At 35.7% G+C, this 15,940-nt stretch overlaps 1 long non-coding RNA gene across 1 annotated transcript; it reads right to left on the reverse strand.

The window, feature by feature from the left end:
• Positions 1-11,370: 11,370 nt before the first annotated feature.
• LOC143881813 (uncharacterized) lies at positions 11,371-13,936 on the reverse strand. The gene is made up of 2 exons (XR_013252023.1): positions 13,581-13,936; positions 11,371-11,730 (listed from the first exon to the last, which is right to left on the reverse strand). It is a non-coding gene; the product is annotated as an uncharacterized LOC143881813 (long non-coding RNA).
• Between the last annotated feature and the right edge of the window lie 2,004 nt (positions 13,937-15,940).

Genomic DNA, 15,940 nt, shown 5'->3' on the forward strand with positions numbered 1-15,940 from the left:
ATGTGCCACAGACCAGCCGCGAAAACCCTTTTGCGATGGATGCTAGCAATTCCCTTTAAATAAATTTATTTTTAACATTTTTTCTTAATATAAACCCAAAAAAAAAAAAAAAAACTATCCCGTGATTTTCCCTTGACAAGAAAATTTTTGAGAATATATCTGTGACAGATCCAAACTAGGCATGATCACTCTTCTAGAAATAAGCTTTACATGGGGCAAGGACAATAAAGGAAATGGTGAAAAGAAAGACAATGCATCACATTTCAAATGATATTTCTAAACTGAAGCACAATAGGTTAAGGAGGATAGCTGATTGAAAAAGACAATGTACAAGAAAAGAAGCACACGACATTAAACTATCTTCAAATGGCAAATATTAATATTTTCATTTTGAGTCACAGTAAAAACAAAGGAAACATGGAATACGAAAAGGTTACTACGTACAAGCTATCCCAGGCCCAGCAGCACTAATAGATGGAAAAACAGACAAAGATAGAAATCTTAGCAAAAACACCTCATCGACAAATATACACGGATTCCCACTCTGTCATTCTAGCAATCACCCCTTCCATTGGCCAAAACCAATGGTTTTGCTTACCGATTCAGCTTATAAAATCATAACAAATTATGTGTGCTATATTTTTATTTATAATTACTCACTTCTATTATTTTTTCAAATACAATTTTAAAAAATTGATTAATTTAATATTTATTTGTTTATAGGATATTTTATATTTTAAATAAGGGATTTGCTAAGCTCCATCGCAAAAGGCTTTTTCCGGCTGGTCTATTGCACGTCAGACCAGCCACGTCTTGAATGGAGACAAAAGCTGTTGTCTTCATTAACGAGGTGGCTGGTCTGATGTGCCACAGATCAGCCGCGAAAACCCTTTTGCGATGGATGCTAGCAATTCCCTTTAAATAAATTTATTTTTAACATTTTTTCTTAATATAAACCCAAAAAAAAAAAAAAAACTATCCCGTGATTTTCCCTTGACAAGAAAATTTTTGAGAATATATCTGTGACAGATCCAAACTAGGCATGATCACTCTTATAGAAATAAGCTTTACATGGGGCAAGGACAATAAAGGAAATTGTGAAAAGAAAGACAATGCATCACATTTAAAATGATATTTCTAAACTGAAGCACAATAGGTTAAGGAGGATAGCTGTTTGAAAAAGACAATGTACAAGAAAAGAAGCACACGACATTAAACTATCTTCAAATGGCAAATATTAATATTTTCATTTTGAGTCACAGTAAAAACAAAGGAAACATGGAATACGAAAAGGTTACTACGTACAAGCTATCCCAGGCCCAGCAGCACTAATAGATGGAAAAACAGACAAAGATAGAAATCTTAGCAAAAACACCTCATCGACAAATATACACGGATTCCCACTCTGTCATTCTAGCAATCACCCCTTCCATTGGCCAAAACCAATGGTTTTGCTTACCGATTCAGCTTATAAAATCATAACAAATTATGTGTGCTATATTTTTATTTATAATTACTCACTTCTATTATTTTTTCAAATACAATTTTAAAAAATTGATTAATTTAATATTTATTTGTTTATAGGATATTTTATATTTTAAATAAGGGATTTGCTAAGCTCCATCGCAAAAGGCTTTTTGCGGCTGGTCTATTGCACGTCAGACCAGCCACGTCTTGAATGGAGACAAAAGCTGTTGTCTTCATTAACGAGGTGGCTGGTCTGATGTGCCACAGACCAGCCGCGAAAACCCTTTTGCGATGGATGCTAGCAATTCCCTTTAAATAAATTTATTTTTAACATTTTTTCTTAATATAAACCCCAAAAAAAAAAAAAAAAAACAAAAAACTATCTCGTGATTTTTCCTTGACAAGAAAATTTTTGAGAATATATCTGCGACAGATCCAAACTAGGCATGATCACTCTTCTAGAAATAAGCTTTACATGGGGCAAGGACAATAAAGGAAATGGTGAAAAGAAAGACAATGCATCACATTTAAAATGATATTTCTAAACTGAAGCACAATAGGTTAAGGAGGATAGCTTTTTGAAAAAGACAATGTACAAGAAAAGAAGCACACGACATTAAACTATCTTCAAATGATGGCAAATATTAATATTTTCATTTTGAGTCACAGTAAAAACAAAGGAAACATGGAATACGAAAAGGTTACTACGTACAAGCTATCCCAGGCCCAGCAGCACTAGTAGATGGAAAAACAGACAAAGATAGAAATCTTAGCAAAAACACCTCATGTAATTATGGAAACACGTTGCCAAAACAATCTTGCTTCACCCCCACACTGACTCTAAGGCCAACTCATATCAGTATCAAAACTACTGAAATAGACACAACTAAGAATGACAAAGGAATACCTTCCAAGTTCCAACCTACATAAAATCCAACATAGTATCGAAGAGGACATTTACAAGACTTAATAAAAGTAAAGAATTAATGTTACTTGCATTCATTTTCTTTTTTTAAAGAATGGGAGATATTGCACCTTGAGTTGAATAGTCTAATCTAAATATTTTAAACCGGTTGAAGGAAAGAAAAATAAAATAAATGTTTTGAAGTTAAACATGACATAAAGAATAAACAACAGGTTGAAATTGAAGGTGATCAAGAAATGGAAAAAAAAAAAAAACATGCAAAAAAATATATAATTATATCAAATAAAATTAATGTTTTATTAGACAGATAGATGGAGGCCGGTCATATCCATGGAGATTCATTGATTTGATTGATGAGATCCAAGACAGGTGGGATGGTCATATTGTACGGTTTCAGCACGTTCGTCGCTCGGCTAATAGCAACGCTGACTGGTTAGCAAGAGATGGGGTGAATCGGGCATCATTATAGATATTTGATTTCCTTCCGCCATGATTTGGCTTTCCTCTGTGTCTATTTTCGTTTCTTTTTTGGCTTGTAATTCTTCCCTAAATTTTCTAGGTCTTGGGGTTTGTTCCTCTTCTTATAATCTGATCATTTCAAAAAAAAAAAAATTAATGTTTTATCAAAAATGTCATTGCATGATTGTAATTTTACAAATCTCATATTTTCTCTTATTTATCTATATTTTGTTACATATTTGTTTCAGATTATTCAAATGCATTTACTCTGTGAAGTGCCTGAAATGATCTAATCTCTCAAATTCATTCTATTTCTATACCAGCTTCAACTAATTGCAATTTTCTTAGGGAAGCAAGCAATTTAAAACACAAGATAAGAAAAACAAAATGCTCCTATCTCAACCTAAGCTCGGAAAGCACTGAACTAAATCTACAACAAAGTATTTGAGGATACATGTGACCACATCAGAAAATGTCAACCGCATTCTTGTCAAATTACAAATCTCGTATTTTCTCTTATTTATCTCTGTCTTGATATATATTTGTTTCAGATTACTCAAATGCATTGACTCTGTGAGGATGATCTAATCCCTCAAATTCCTTCTATTTCTCTACCAGCTTCAAATAATTGCAATTTTATTAGGTAAGCAAGCAATTTAAAACACAAACTGAAAAACCAAAACCCTCCTATCTCTACCTAAGCACCAGAAGTGATGAACTAAATCTACAATAGAGTACATAAGGATACGTGTGACCAGTGGCGGAGCCAGGATTTATGCATAAGAGGGGCAAGCTTATACAGGCTTATACATAAGGGGGGCAGGCCTTCAAATTTTAAAAGGGGCTGGGCCAACTTGAGTTGGGCCTATTAAGGATTTGGCCCAACTCAACAGGGGCAACTGCCCCCCTTATGCTACATGTAGCTCCGCCCCTGTGTGTGACCACATAATTAGCATGACAGCACGTCTTAATTGATTTTATCCATATATGATATGCACACAAGGAATAATAACCTATACAGCATGTGCATGTTGGATTTTCATTGCCGCCAAAATGCAAATTAAGCATGCAAAAAACTAAACAAAACATGCGATATTGATTACCAGTTCCAATAGGACTTCCATGGGATGAGAAGGAAAAAGGAAAGCTATGCAAGGAAAGATGACATATCACAAATAAAATTCATGTTTGAAGCTAAACACGGCATAAACAATGAGGACGTTGTGATAGAATGTAATCAAGAAAAAAAACTGGAACTATATCTACCATTGGTGATTGCAGACTAAATGTATTAAATGATGACAAACAAATATCTTCCCATCTGCATGGATCTTAGCATAGCGCAAATGTGAATGTTTGCAGGACTTCATAACAAAAATAAAATAATGGTAGATTAATTGCATCTAGTTCAACAATGATAACAATAGTTCTTCATCCATCTAACACTAAACCAAAGCAGAAAGGAAAATTATAAACATTATTATCTAAAAAAAAAGGGACTTTGCTTATAAATCCCTAATCTGCAAAACATTTCCCAGTCAGTCATTATAAATTATGAGTTTAAGGTTTAAGGTTTAAGGTTTTTGAAAAATATTTCCAGAAAGTCCTTAAACATTAAAAAAATTTGATGAAAATGCCCTTCAATTACTTCTACAGTCACATTTTTGGTGCGTAAAACAAATAAAAATGATTTTCACAGGAATACAAAAACGGAAAAAAAAAAAAAAAGGCAAAAAAATAGTGCTTTTAAAAGTTATTTAAAGGGCTTTTTTTTTTCTTAAAAAACCAGTTTAGAATCTGATATACGATAAGCAGCATTTAACTGAATTTTTCTGTTACAGAGTTAAACTCTTTGGCTATGTATTCTACATGTTAGGGTTTTAAAGATAGAAAAAAAAAAAACATTTCATGAAATATCTGAATCAAAACCACTCCATTAGATCATTTCCATCAAAAACATTTCATAAATCATCTCCATCAAAACTATCAGAACATCGATTGAACTTGAAAAAATAAAGACAAATCTAAACAGAGATCAAAAACATTTGGTGAATCATCCCCATCAAAACCATCAGATCATCGATTGAAATGGAAAAAATAAAGACAAATCTAAACAGATATACGTTATTAGATTGAGAGGTAAAAAAAACCCTAGATAAGCTACAAGATAAAAGAACAATAAATAAGGATATGAAAAAACATTACCCTTTGTCGAATGTCTGCGAGACGACGACATTGCTTAATGAGTGAGGGGTTAAAAATGAAGAGCTATGTTGAGTATTTATAGGCTCAAGAGGCAAAAAGTTTTGGGACATGATAAATTCGCTCCCCCTGCGGGATAATTCGCACCCCTTGTAACGTGAATTGTGGCAGACATTTAACGCTTTTCGACGTCAAATCATGTTACAGGGGGTGCGAATTTATCATCTTCCAAAGTATTTCATTTACTATTTTTGAGGCGCCCCTTGGCGTTTGCCGCCTATTCGCCTTCGTCTGAACTCTGAAGTGAAGTGACCTCCTTTTTTTCGTCTTTTTTCCCCTATAATGGCCTGCATTTGGACCGCCTTTATAGAAAGGGGTGGAAATATCATTTCGTACAAAAAATATCTGATGACGATAGCATATCAAATGGATATCCCATTCGATATCTCCAGGGATATGTATGAAGTTCAAATTAGGAATGCACATTTATTAAGGACATGTTTGGCAACTAAGATTTTTTTTTCCATGAAATGTTAGCTAATTAAGTTGTGAGAATTTGTTTTCCCTTGTTTTTCAGCCTTTACCAACCCTCTTCCATCTCTAATATTCCATGGGAAAAAAAATCACGGTTGCCAAATATGGCCTGAGTAAGATCCTCTAGTCTCTATTTTTCTTCTTTTTGGCGATAATAATTCGAAGATAAGCGATACTCTATAAATTAAGGCATACAATTTTATCGGCAAATAGTTTTGAAGTAAACTATGATTATTTATAAATAATAATTGTTATTAGTGATATCATTAAGGTCGTGTTTTGCAACCATCATAATGATGGCTTCTGCCTTTTTTTCACGTGCGGAGAATCAAAATAGCTAGCTGCAACCATCATAATGATGGATTCTATCGTTTTTCACATGCGTAGAATCTTAATGATACCGCTAGTTTGAGAGTCATCGCTGACTCTCCACGGCGTCGGAGGGGTCGGGCCGACACGACAGGAGCCCACACACATGGATCATTCCTAGTTTAACTAGAACCGTAATTTTTGGAAGTTTCTAATTTTGTTGGAGTGTAATTTGGTAGCTTCCAGAAGTTGGGTTGTTTTAGAAAACAAAAGTGTTAAAAGTGGTATGGTTAGAAAAAGAGTTTAGTTTTTAATTTTTGATTGTTGACTTGTTGTTAAGTCTTAATTACTTGTTATACAATTCATGTTAGTTTATAATAGGCCTTGTTTCTTATTGTTTATAAAAGGCATGAGGTTCAAAATGTGAGTCTAATAGAGGGTGATAGAAAACATTAACTAGAGGATAGCAGTAGCGCAAGGTTCTGCCTTGGAATTGTTGTTCAAGGAGAAATAAAATTCTCTCTCCATCTCTCTTTTGTAGTTTGTGTTCTAGTGGTTTTTGCTTTTGTTGCTTTGATCTTTGTTCTCTACAAGTGGTATCAGGACTTTGATGCATTGATCTCTTTTTCAACAAGTGGTATCAAAGACTTGTGCTTTGTTCTTAGTTTTAACAAGTGGTATCAGAGCTTTTTGTGCTTTGATCTCTTCAACATTATGCAACCATCATAATGATGGCTTCTACACTTTTTTCACGCGCGGAGAATCAAAATAGCTAGGAATCCCGAACATCTTGTTTAAAATCCCGGCTCGCAAGTCGGCTTGTGGGTTTTCTCAAATTTGTGCGGCTAAAAGAGAGGATTTTGCAGAGTAACTTAGAGTCGCTTCCGAAGATTCTCGCTAACCTGTTTTTGCTAGATTTTTTTTGGTGAGAATGAGAAGCCTTGACGAACATCTAAGGGCATGTCTGGATTGCCAAAAAATAGACATTGAAATCAGCATCTTATTCTAATTTCGCCCGACTCTATTGTTTGGTTCAAAAAATAAATAAAAAATCAGTGGCGGGAGGGGCGGGGGGGGGGGGGGGGGGAATAATTAAAGGAGAATAAATGTTGGGATCTGTTTCCCATCCTTAGAAGTGGCATTTTGACTCCACGCCAATCGAGTGGCAAGGTGGGAGAAGGAAAGGCTTTGAGAGAGCATGAATGAGGGGAGTGTGTGTGAAGTGTTGACTTTTTTCTCTTTATTTTAAGACAAAGTCATTTCGAAATTCAATTTTTTAAAATTTATTTTTATAGCATTATTTCTTTGTTTTATTACCGTAATCCAAAATCCATACGCTTTTTCTCTAACAAGAAGCAGTTCGAAGTAGGGGAAATTGTATTTTGAACGGAGCTTTTATGCTAAAAATAGAGAGGGGGGGGGGGGGGGGGGGGAATCGTAATTTTAATGGATTTTTTTTTCCTTTTTTCAGCCTTCTCCTACCCTCTGTCACCCTCTGTTACCATCGGGTGATCTAACATTCCATGGGAAAAAATTATAGTTTCCAAACATGGTCGATGTAAGTTCATCTAGTCTCTATTTTTCTCCTTTTATGCAATAACAACTCCAAGTTAAGGGCTTCTTTGGATACCTCTATAAATTACTTGCATATAATTTTATCCTTAAATGGTTTTGAAATTAGACACGGTTATTTATAAATAATAATTAGCATAGTATTGTAGGTGACATAATTAAGGGTCCTTTGGATTGTCCAGTGGGACCAGATTCGAGTTCGAAATGAGAAAAGCCCCTGGGCAAAAACCGTTTGCTTTCCAAGTCATATTCCTAGACACGCCTTCATCACCTGGCAAGCCCTTCACTACAAGCTTAGCACATCTGGTCGGCTCCAATTTCTGGGAAACAGGAAGGATACTCGTTGTGTTCTTTGCAAGCAATGCCCGGAGTCTATCGATCATATCTTCTTCAGGTGCTCCTTCTCTAGTTGGTTGTGGAGATCCATTCTTGGGAGATTTAAAACCAGAAGGAAGCCTGCTAGCACTCTATTGAAAGAAGAAGAATGGAACCGTAGCAAGTTCGGTTCGAGGGGAGGGGGGGGGGGGGGGCGCAAGTGGCTACTGCTATGAAGTTAGCATTCGCGGCCTCCATATACTGCATTTGGCTTGAACGCAATCGTCGGGTCTTTGATAGAAGTGAAAAGCATAAAGGCTCGATCCTTCAGCAAATCCTGGCCATCATCGAGACCAAAACCATTCATCTACATCTTGATGGCCTTCCCTCTGATAGAAATGCTCTAATTTCTAGCAACTTGGGTCTTTCTTCCTTCGGATCCTCAGAGACCCCAAAGATTTGTTCCTCGAAGCAGCCGCAAGCCAATTTTTTCAAACTAAATTCATTATGACGGTGAGCAATGAACACAATTAGTTGGTGTGGTGGTGTCGTTTAGCTGCTGCTTACTGGTGCAAGGGTAAGGGGCTACAAATGATTTTAGCTTATAAAATGAAGCTTTTAGCATCCAAAACCCAGGAATTTACAATCTTGGATTATAAAATCCATGTATCCAATCAGGCCCTTATGCTCTGTTTGGTTACCTTTTTTTGAGTAAATTAGCAGGGAATGTAATTCTCCTAATTACTCGAGGGGTGTTTGGTAGGGATTTAGCATAAATTGGAATTTTGACCGCCGGTTATGTCGGGCGCTTGTCGGGTGACGTGGAACTCTCGAAATTCGCCGGACGAATTTCTCCAAATCGAAGAAAAAATGGGAGAATTTATGGGGGAAATTCTTTTTCACCGTAATTATCATAACTTTCTACTTTTGCTTGTAATTTTTTCCGTAATTGTCATATCTTATTACATTTTATTGGTATTTTTTCATAATTTTCAAACTTTATAACCATTTCTAGGTAATTTTTCATTTAAAACTTTATAACTTCTGCTATTTTACTTTTTTTTTTTTTTTGTAATGATTACTTTTTTTGCTTTTGCTACCAACCTTTACACATGTGCGCATCTTTGCACAAGAATGGCTACATGCCGAGAAGTGGCATAGGAGAAGTTTGCTAGCAAATTCCTATAAAAAAAAGAAGAGGAAATGTTATCAACACTACTGTTTTCTTATGAGGGCACTCTCACTTTATTAAAAGTACAGTATGGCCCACACCATAGGATGATCCAAACCGTCCATTAGATGGGCCATAGCCTAAATAAGTTATGCTCCAAAAATCATTTCCATAGGATGATCCTAACCCTCCGATCTGAATGTTAGAGGGTTGATCCTAACCCTCTATAGATCGGAGGGTTAGAATCAACCAATGGAAATAATTTTGGGGCATAACCTATTTAGGCTTTGGCCCATCTAATGGACGGTTTGGATAATCCTATGGTGCGGGCCATACCGTACTTTTTATAAAGTGAGGAGTGCCCTCATCAAAAAACAGTAGTGCTGATAACATTCCCCAAAAAAATCTTAAAAAATACGGTAAAAAAACTTCTGCACATCTCCTACCTCCAACCAAACAACGTCGGGGAGATTTGTTCACAATCTCCCCGCGACTGATTGCCTTTTGATTTCCCTTTGACTTCTTCTTCTCTAAATCCCCCCAACATCTACCAGCATCCAAACAGAGCATTACGGTTTGAAGTTTGATTCTTCTTACAAAATGGGTCCGCCTCTACCTTTAATTACTTACTGAGTTATGCTAAGACGATACACAACATTTATTTTTTGAGCCAGTGCACACTAGTATCACTGCCACATGTTCAATCACGACTGCCACGTCGATTGGGACAAGCTATTTAACCCTTCTCTTTTGCACAAAAATAACCAAAATATCCATTTTTAAAATTAATTTTTCAAATAGTTATCACTTTCCTTAACCTGCAAAAAAAAATGGTGACAACTCACCAAAATACTTTTTATTTAAAATTGTAAGTCTAGCTAGTGAAAGCGAAAACAAAAAACTTTCCAAAAGTGATATAGATGAATTCTGGACTGTCTTATACGATATTTTATATGGTGTAAGGGCTTACAACAATACGGTAGGGGTCCGCCCTTGATATTTGATCCAACAGCAGCTCACTTTTTGAGCTTTTTGATGAGCTGTTGTTGGATCAAATGTCAAGGATGGTACTTCCACCGTACAGAGGCATTATTGTTGTAAGCCCTTACACCATATAATTTCTCGTCTTATACATTGACTAAACTGAAATAACGTACGTAAGATTTTTATTTTCATTACATTGGATTCTCGTTCTTAAATATCTTTCCTTAAAACATCTTCATTTCCCAGATAACATATAATGTGAACGTTTATTAATCGATTTTTTGTATGACCTTACGTGGGCAATCATTGATAGATCTTGGCTTGAAGACTGAAATAATATATATGTAAGATTTTATTTTCATTAGATTGGATGATTGTCTTTAAACATCTCCTTTGCCAAGATAATGTATGATGAGAATGATTATTAATAGACCTTTCGGCTTTTTGCAAGACCTTGCGTAAGCAAGCACTGATCAATCGGGCTTGAAGACTGAAATAATATAATGATTTTATTTCCATCAGATTGGATTCTCGTCCTTAAACATCTTCAGTCCCAAGATAATGTATAATGTCAATGTTTATTAATGGACTTTTTGTAAGACCTTATGTGGGCAATCGTTGATCGATATCTGGTTTGAAGAGTAGGATTGAGTGTGCAATTACTAGATTTACCCACTGACCAAGTGATCAATATAAGGGAATAAGAGTAATCAGTGCGTGTCTTACCCTGGTTAGATATGGATGTTTTAGTGTAGCCCTAAATTAACTACATCAGGATTAATAGTTAATTAAATGGATTAGAGTTTTATTATGGGTATAACTCTAAGGGAAGTGATAAATCGACCCCCTATGTGTCTATCTCTCTCCTCTCTCTCCCTCTAATCCAGAGGAGAGAGAAAGACACGCAAGGGGTCGATTTAAGATATTTAAGGGTCGATTTATCACTGCCACTCTAATAGGTATTTTTCTATAAATAAAGAGGTTGGTCTCTGTAGCCGTCTCCCTGATCACCATTAAATCTTTCCCATCATATATTAAATCATCCAGAGGGGCATCTTTCCCATCATATATAAAATCATCCAGATGGGCAGTAGAAGTTTTAACCCAGACCGATCACCAGTCATGGTTAATTGAGGTAAGTTCTCAATCCTATTTCTGTGAGAGTGTGATCTAACTAATCTATATGGTTAAGATTGATGTATTCTATAACTAGATTATTTAGATTAAGTTAGATCTAGGAATTTTATTTAAGAAAACTCTGAGCTAGTTACTTGGATCTAATTCTACGCTTCTATCTTTTAAGTTCTGTAGTGTCTGGGTTTGTGATTACATTAAGGAAATTCACAAATTATTTGAAAGATTGTCAAGTGTTATATTAAAAAAAAACAACAATCGCTACTATGTTCTTCATGCACCCAGAATAGAAATGTGATTCACACAAAATTCTAGGATAAGTTGAAATGTGATTACATCAAAGATCTCCTCTTTAATTTCATGGAAAATAGGAGTTACAAGCGACGATACAGAGTGCAAGCACCATCTTTAAAAACAAAATCAAGCAAGGTTTGAGGAAGACAGTATTCTCTTTTATTAATTTCTGGCTGGGGTCCTAAAGCCATTGCTCATAAAAAAATATGCTTGGATGGTGACTTGAGAGAGTTTTTTATGGTAATAAGTAGGTGCACATGTTGAGTTGTAACTACACAGTGGGGATTGTGCAGAAGAAAATTTTGCTTAGGGCATTGCCCGTGAATCTATTCATCCTGAAGACAAGGTAGTTCGAACATCCAAGCTGGTTTATCGTACCCCAAAGAGTCATTCATATGAAAAGCATGGCAAGATGATATGCATGTGAAGAGAAGGAAAGCTTTCCATTCAGTGAAAGAACTAACATAGCATGATAATTCATTAAAAATGTGTGCACTCATGAAGCAAAAATGCATTTAATGTGGCATATAGTATTATAAATAACAAACCATTCTTCTTCTACAGAGGACATAACTCAAAACATTATTCTCTGCAACGCCGAAGTCTCGAAGATAAAAAGGTTATTTTTGATTTTATGAAAAGATTTTCTAAGCTTTTTATTCATTTGGGGTGATATAGCATCAAAATAATTTTAGAAATTTAACTATCTTTACTTATTATAGTATTGCTATCTAACCTTTGATTCCATCTATTTGATTTGTACAAGATAAATATGCTTGGAAATTGCAACAAGAGAACTAGGACGTCGGAGGAAACCAAGGTAAAATAAATAAGTTTCCCTTCATTTATCGTACTAAAAATGAATTTAGAATTTAGTTTCATAAGAATGCAAAGGAGTGACAGAAAACTACACTCGAATGACATTTTTTTGTCAAAAAAAAAGCTTGCATCTAAGATATGCCTAAATCTGAATTTTTATGACAATGGTATATTGTGCCACATATCATGAATTTAATTTAACATTAAAAAAATCCAAAATAGAAAACAAATCTTAAAGCCATGAGATGCTACTTGAAATGGGAAGGAGAACATAACATAAATAAATCAATATCTTTGTTCCATAGGAGGAGGAAAGGATTCAATGCGACAATCAAATGACGTCAAATTCTGAAATAAAAACCCCAGCTAAGCTATTTGAACAAGATAGAAGCATTGGAAAATAATAATAATAATAAACACATCCTAGGCTGAATATCAAGAAACAATAAGAGTACTGGAGAAGGATAGAGAGATAGAGAGATAGAGAGAGAAAAAGGAAGAGTTGAGAGGCAGCAAAGGTGCCCCCATTGGATCCACGTAATCAAAATTCATTAATAATAGCACTTAAACATGTAAAAGTAAATGAATAATCAGTACATTTTGATGTGGACTGCCTTCGCAGCTGATTTTTGCAAGAGCGCCCTCAGTGTTCCTCGGGGCAAAAAACCTTGTGGTTTTAGGGGTTCCGCAAAGGACAATTTTATAACAAAAAAAACTTGTATATAAGATATGTTAGCTTAATTAGCATTTAATTGGAAATAATTCATACACTTAGGGGCCGTTTGGATACACGGATTTTAGAATCCAGGTTTTTAGTTTGAAAACAGTGTAAACGAGGGTTCATTATCAAGCTGTTGTATGCTGTCCGACAGTGTTTCTTGGATTTTAAGTGAGAAATTCAGGTTTTAAAAATCTCTCATGCATCATGAGATTTATAAAACATGGAAATATGGGAGGATATGCTACTCTCTTGTTGATGGAAGGGAGGGCGAGAAGTCACAGACGAGTAAAAAAACGACGGCTGGTCCCCTTCTTCTCTTGTCTCTTAGCTACAATTTTGAAGAATCCCGGATTCTAATATATGCGTATCCAAACGGCCCCTTCAATTTTTTTCCAAAATCAGGATTTATGACTAATCGATATAATATCATACATATTACCAATTTCCCATATCTAAAGTAGTTATTAAAAGAACATCCATATCTGTCCCTAAAACACTCAAATATAAGATTAAAAACAAACACCCAAATGAGAACATCTAGAAAAGTTTCTGCTCTATGAATATAGGCTGGCAAGCGTTATCCACATCTCATATCCATCATCGATGCAAACAGAGAAATGAACAAAAATGATGAATTCCAACATCGAGGAAACAAAAGAGAAATAGATACTCACCAGTATATTTTCCACAGTAAGCAGCCATGCTTGTGTTTTTTTCCCGGTTGTAGAGGAAACGGAGACACTGAAGGGTTGTTAATGAGAGAGAGGCCGAGAAGCATTCGCCCCTTTTCTGCCCCGGGGCAGTCCCATTTTGTGCATCTATGAATACTTATCTTACAATAGAAGGAGGTGGAGCAGGGAAGAGAAGAGGACAAATATATCACTCCCGCATTTGTGCCTTATAAAGATTTTTGTGGGCCGAAAGGCCCCGAACGACTTGTGATGGATATCAGCTTTATAGCCCATCTAAATCTTATCGGTCAAATTCTAGGCCCAGATTATGAGATACAATGTAGTTGTGAAACCCTGTGTCTAGATGATCCCATCCATCTAATAAGAGATTGGTGAATTTTTAAACCATCAATTTATAGACCAGAAATTAGAAAAGGGTGATGATAAATTCGCACCCCTGCAACGTTAAAGTCTACCACATACACTCCTTTAAAGGGGTGCGAATTATCCTACAGGGGGTGCGAATTTATCATCGCCCTTAGAAAATTAAGATCATTGTGGGTCCAACAAGGAATGTCTCTTGAATTGTGCATCTCACAAAATATTATTCCATTCTCCAAATTTCTCCAAAAAAGGAATAACATGTAAACTTTAGGGCCAGGCTTCTCATTTTCTGCTGAATAAAAGGGTAGAATCGGATTAATAAGAATTTGTGGAAACAACTTGAGTCACTCCACAAAATCCCATCTTTCAAAACTTAGAAACGGGCCTTGCGGGGCAGGGGCAACGAATAGGATTTTCCAGATTCTTACCGCTTTTCATTCTCCACACCTAAAAATGTGGTGGAATCCATTATTATAATCGTTGCAGAACTCTACCTTATTATCGATGCAAAAACACAATGCAAGATTGATTGTTTTTTTATCATCCCTTTTATTCAACTCAACTCAACTCAGCCTTCGTCCCAAACTCGTTGGTGTCGGCTCATGAATCCTTTAGAATGTGTTTTTCTATCTTCTTTGTAATATAATAAAAGCAAGTGCCAGTCTGAGGCCCTGACATATTGACATGCAACAGACCATTTGCGAAATGCCTTTTGCTATGGACGTTAGAAAATCCCATTTTATTATTATCTACTTATGAGAAAAACATCTAGTGCAGAGGCATAATAAGGCGGAGAGTATTTATCATCACAAGAGAAATTTCACATAGCTTCTCCAAAAGTTCATTCCTCTGCATAAATGGTGATGATTTAGGAATTGGTGGTTCGCTAAATGCCATGTCTGGCAGCCTGTTTTGAGTTGGGTTTTTTGTTTACTGATTTTTTGCCACTTCTCACACTGGAGACACTAGTTTCATGATTTTTGTTTCCTAATTTTTTGCCATTTCACCCGCCCTATGCTCTTTCTCACCACCCAGGGCACATGGTGGTGCGGGGTGGGTGGAGGTGGGTGAAGTGGCTAAAAATCAGAAAACTAGTACCCCAGAGCCGCACAAAAGTTGCTAAAAATCAGGAAACAAAAAACTAACTGTCAAAATAGGGAGAAGTTGCTAAAAATCAGGAAACAAAAAACTCATACTCGGCGGAGTCAATGACTGATACGGCAGAGTATTCATTAACTCGGACGAGTCAGATGAATTTTGACTTTTGATTGACTTGATATGACAAAACTGTAAAAGAAAAATACTTTCCTACAAAAGAAGTTTCTCTTACCCTTTCGGTAAGTCTGAAAATGTATAGCTCGGGCAGGATTTTAGAAACTTTGGCAAGTTAATTATTTGGTTCCCTTCCAGTCAAAGGAAGATGTGAAGAGCTTCCTAATCCTCCAAGTATCTAGATGGAAAGGAACAATAGATGAAAGCAGGCTTAAGAAAACATATTGTAGCCAAGCAATACAAGGGGGTGTTTGCCTAAAAATATTTATATTGGAATCAATGGTGAGAGAATAGGACTCAACAATGAAGTCATTGTCAGCAATTCAACAAAGAAAACCTACTGATTTTATTTCAAATAAAAACTAATAATAAAGAAGTTTGTTTTTTTAAATGATGAGTTTGGAAACGTTACTCAAATATGGTTTTTGAAGTGGTAGTAAGTTCAGAAACAAGAAAGAAAACAGAAATTACAACTGGGGCAGAAACTTCCCCACATTCAACAAATGCCTAAAAATACCCCCTTTAGCAAGGAAATCTGCCACCTCATTAGCACTATGGGGAATATGAGAAAAAGAAAAACAGATGTGAAGTACAGTTGTAAATCTCCCAAATTTCATCCACGAACCTGACAATTTTCATGTCAATCAACAAGCTCTTCAACATCGTTGGGAACCAAACCTGCCTTAGTTAGGACTTATTTTCCACAA

This window comes from Tasmannia lanceolata, unplaced genomic scaffold, assembly GCF_043159265.1.
Source record: "Tasmannia lanceolata isolate RefF3 unplaced genomic scaffold, GAP_Taslan_0.1 ptg000007l, whole genome shotgun sequence".
Lineage (NCBI taxonomy): Eukaryota > Viridiplantae > Streptophyta > Magnoliopsida > Canellales > Winteraceae > Tasmannia > Tasmannia lanceolata.